The sequence below is a fragment of the Dipodomys ordii genome, unplaced genomic scaffold (genome assembly GCF_000151885.1).
Source record: "Dipodomys ordii isolate 6190 unplaced genomic scaffold, Dord_2.0 Scaffold105, whole genome shotgun sequence".
Classification (NCBI taxonomy): Eukaryota; Metazoa; Chordata; class Mammalia; order Rodentia; family Heteromyidae; genus Dipodomys; species Dipodomys ordii.
Window position 1 is genome coordinate 4,444,447 of NW_012267321.1, and position 5,000 is coordinate 4,449,446.

Genomic DNA, 5,000 nt, shown 5'->3' on the forward strand with positions numbered 1-5,000 from the left:
GGGAAGGGATGGGAAGGGTAAACAAAGGAGGAGGCTGCAATGCTTGGTAAGAAATGTACGCATTATCCTGCCCATGCAATTGTAACCCCTCTGTACACTATGTTCACTAATAAAATTAAATTAAATTAAAAAAAAAGATACCGACTCAAGAAATAGCAGTAAATTTGAGTAACAAAAAAACAAGACATGGCATCTCTACTATAAAGCCACTCAACCAAGAAAAGCCCACACATACTCCCACACTCACATCTATACACACTGAGTTATTTACTTACATTTGAATCGCCACAATGAAATGAACAGCTTATAGTAATTTAATAAAATAAATACTTATGGACCTCTTTTTTCAAATGCATACTGCATTTTAGCTTATCACGATTCATTAGGTTATGACGAAAAATTAAATGTAAGGCCTGTAAATTAGGTTAGAATTTGTATTTTCTCTTCCTCTGTTACTGGTAATTATTGTACCTTTCCTTATTCCTTATTTGCTTACTAAACTAACAGTGAAAGATCATTAGGCAACAATAATTACATTGAAATTTTCTGTAACTTTATTTTATTTGAGGTTCGGACAACAATCTCAGGGTTCCATGTAGGCAAGTATGCCACTGCTGATATACTCCCATGGCACTCATTTTGTCAGTTTCACACGCATTCTTACAGAATAACATATTATCATTTAATCTATTTAAAAAAAATTCTCCTGGTGGCTTATGCCTGTAAACCTAACTACTCAGGAGGATGACATCTGAAATCACAGTTAAAAGCCAGCTCAGCAGGAAAGTTGAGACACTCTTATTTCCAATTAACCCTAGGAAAATCAAAATGGAGCTGTGGCTCAAAAGAGTAGCAAGCTACTCATGAGCAAAGGACCTCAGGGATAGCACTCAGTCCCTGAGTCCAAAGCCTATGGCTCACAAATAATGATTATACTACTGCTACTACTAATGCGAATCATAGTAACTTAAACAAAACATTGATCCAATATTATTCAGTTGCACAGCTTGTAAGGTTGAATCAGTAGGATTCAGTTTCAAGGTCAATCAAGGTAAACAGTAAGACCCCATCTCAAGTACTAGTTGGGTGTGGTGGTGTGCACCTGCCATGACATCCTGGTGTGAAGCTGAGATTGAGATGGTTGCAGTGATAGGTGAGCCTGGAGAAAAAGATTTCCTAAGACATTAGCTCAACCAAAAACTCTCAACATCTAGATTCACATCATTCATGCTAGATATTTGAAGAAACACATTATAGGACTATTATGGTGTGGGCTGATCTGGGTAAAACACAGGCTATATCTCAAAAACAACCAGAGGGAACAAGAAGTAGAGACTGTCTCTAGCAGTAGGGCCCCAGGCTAGCGAGAACAAAGCAGAGTCTAAATGCCAGTGCTGCAGTGAAAAAAATATGATCCAAATATAAAAGCTGATGTATTGAATTAACCAGTTTATGAATTTTTTTTAACTGTGGTGGGTCTTGAACTCTGGGTCTGGATGATTTACCTGAGCTCCTCAGTTCAAAGCTAGCACTCTACCAAGTGAGCTACCATGCCACTTCCAGTTTTCTGGTGGTTCAGTGGAGATAAGTGTCTCCTGGACGCTGCTGCCTGGCTGGCTTTGAACTGTGGTCCTCAGATCTCACCCTCCTAAGTAGCTAGTATTATGCACATGTGTGAGTCATCTGTGCTCAGCTTGGTAATATTCTTTTATTGCAGAAATAAAACACCTGAGTGATACGAGTGTCTCTGCTGAAGCACAAAGAGGCTCAGGACTGAGAAACACAAACCCAGGAACACAGATGTGTCCACCAGCCACAGGTCTGGTTTCATATTTAGACCAACACAAAGAGTAAAAATGGAGGCAGTAGAAGGAGAGGAACATGCTCACCAAGGTCAGGATGGTGTGCATGGCCCTGGCATCATGGTCAGGTCTTCCAGAGGGAATGTAGCTGTGAATGTGCCGGACCCTCTGCTTGTGTCTGTGCAGGAAAAAGACCATGGAGGCAGTGGCCCACATCATGAAAACCAGGCACATAACATCAATGGAAATGAATGAGTCAACATGTAATAATGTTGCAAAGGGTTCTGCTGGGCCTATGCAGCAGTATCTAACATGCATGTCCAAAGTGACATTTTGTTTGTGTCTTAGGCCAATCACTCTCAGAGGCACAGAAACATTGACCAGGAGCTGTGAGATCCAGAAAAGGGAACCACAGAATCCAAAGCACTTGGGGAATCTAGTAGTGATCTTCCACCAAGCATTTCTAGTGCAGAGCTTTGAGACCTAGAAGACACTCAGAAGGCAGGTGGCATTAAGAGAAACCACCCTGTGAAAATAAAAAACAACTTTAAATGTGTAATTTTCTAGCAAGTACTTCCATTCAAAACCTGAATCCTGTGAGAGATCCTGCTGGATAAAACAACTAAGTTGTTGTCAAAGACCAGATGGCAGAGGACGGGGTCTATGGGCCTCACCTCTGTCCAGTGAGGAGGGTGTAGTTGTAAAAACAAAGGAGACAGGAGTTCCCCATGACCCCTACTGCAGTCTGAGTGAGGAAGGCAATCCCCATTTTCATGTTACCTTGGCTCATCACTTCAACATCTAGGAAATAATTGATTTCATTGTGAGACAAAACTAACATGAAAACAAACAACTGGCCAGGTAATGTGGCTAATGCCTGTCATCCTAGCTACACAGAAGGTTGATATCAGACAATCTCAGTTCATAGCCAGCCCAGGCAAGAGAGTCTGTGAGACTCTTATCTCCAGTAAATCACTAGAAAACTGGAAATGGCAATGTGGCTCAAACAGTAAAGTGCTTGCCTTGAGCTGAGGTCACAGGGATAGCGCCCAGGCCCAGAGTTAAAGCTTCATGACCAACAGAAAATACAGCAATAAATACTACAGCTAGCTGAGTGTTGGTGACTGCTGTTTTTCTATCTACTTAGAGGACTGTGAGATGAGATCACAATTGAAGATCTGAGGATTGTGGTTCAAAGCCATCACTGGGAGAACAGTCCCATGATACTCTTATCTCGAGTTAACTACTCCAAAACTGAAAATGGTGCTGTGACTCCAATTAGTCGACCACTAGCCTTGAGTAAAAAAGCTCACAGAATACCCACATCTTAGGTAAAGCCCCATAGCTTTTTAAAACAAAAACAAAAGCAGAATATTAGCAAGGCAGGAGCCAGTAATCATAGTGACTCAGGAAGCTGAGATCAGATGATCACAGTTCAAGCCAGCCCATGCAAGAGGTCTGTGAGACTATGATCACCATTTGAAATAAGGGTATTCTGTTTAACCAGCAACATCTTGGCCATGTGGGGAATGGTTGGGAATTAGGTTTCATGACACCATCTTGTCTTCGAGATGGGATAGGTGAAGTCCCACAACCAGGGGACAAGTGATGGGAAGGCCTGAATTCCTACAGGCAGTGGCAAGACTTGGACAATACATTACTGGACATGTCAGTCAGTCCTGTGTCTTGAACTTCGGAGATTCTGGTGCTCCCTGTCACCCTGCCCTATGGACCTGACTCTATGTAGGGCCGAACCAGCTGAAGTATGATTAAGCCCAGCCGCATGCCTCACTGGCTCTCCTCAAGAAACCATGGTGTCCCAGGTCAGCTTGACATAGGATTTGACCTGGTTTGTTGGTATTGTTTTCTTAGTTGTGTCTTTCCTATTCTTCTCTCTCAACTCAGTTTCCTAACAGTGTAAAGTGTATTCAAGGGGCCACAGGTCTTTGGGACAGGAGTCCATCAGTGGTCACCAGCATTTGACTTTTCAAAATTTGGTTTCTCTGTTTATCACAACTTAGTTCCCATACAATGCATTAAACTAAAGAGAAGCCAGAAGTGCAGGCATGACTGAAGTGATAGAGCCCTAACCTTGCACACAAAGACACTTTGGGTAGTGTCCAGGCCATAAGTTCAAGCTCCATAACCTACAAAAAAGAATTAAATGAATTTAATAACATGATTACTAATGTACACAAATACCTCATAGAATGGTGAGGTATCAATTAACATCTTCTGTATTAGGAACATTTGTTCTCTTTTTTTTCCTCCAGCGGAGTGTCTGAGTGTCAACTCTGAATCCATTTTTGCTCTCCCACTTGCATCCAGGGCTCCACTGTGGTTTTCAGATGGTGAATTGGAGATAAAATCTCATGGAGTTTTCTGTCTGGGCTGGCTTTCAATCAGGATCTGAGATCTCAGCCAACTAGGTAGCTAGATTATAGGCATGAGCCAGAGAAGGAGAATTCTTTCTTACAATAAAGGAGAATATCTTAGATTAAAAACAGTCAAAATTTTGTAAAACAACACTTAATTATAAGAAAGATAGAAAGAAACAGGTAAGAGCTTAATGTATCAATATCATTATTAAAAACAACAGAGACACACTGTACACGGAGAAGGAAACACAAAAATTGCATGAACTTACATTTCTAAAAGGTGGATCTTGTCAGTTTATTAGCAAAGAAGTACAATCTGAATTTACTCTAAAATCTCAGAAAAGAAATCCAAAGAAACCAGGTACTTGTGACTGATGCCTGTAATCCTAGACAATCAGGAGCCTGACAGCTGAAGATTACAGTCTGAAGCCAGCCTGAGTAGACAAATCCACAATTCTTAATGTTCCATACTCTTTGGTGACTCATGGACAACTAGGGCTCTCCATCTCTCTGATCCTAAAACGTTCTTCACCATGCAGAAAAGCATATATTAAGCCCCTCTGGTCATGTACATAGATAAATTTGCCCATGAAATAGAGTTTCTGTTTAAAAGATTTCATTTGAAGAAGAATGTCCTAAGATAGGTACCCTAGACTCATGGCTATCATCTTAGCAACTCAGAAGACTGAGATGTGAGGATTGAGGTTTGAAGCCAACCGGGACAGGAAAGTTCAGGGAACTCTTACCTCCCAGTAAATACCAGGAACACTGGAAGTGGTCCAGTGGCTCAAATGTTAGAACATTAGGCTTGAGCAAAAAA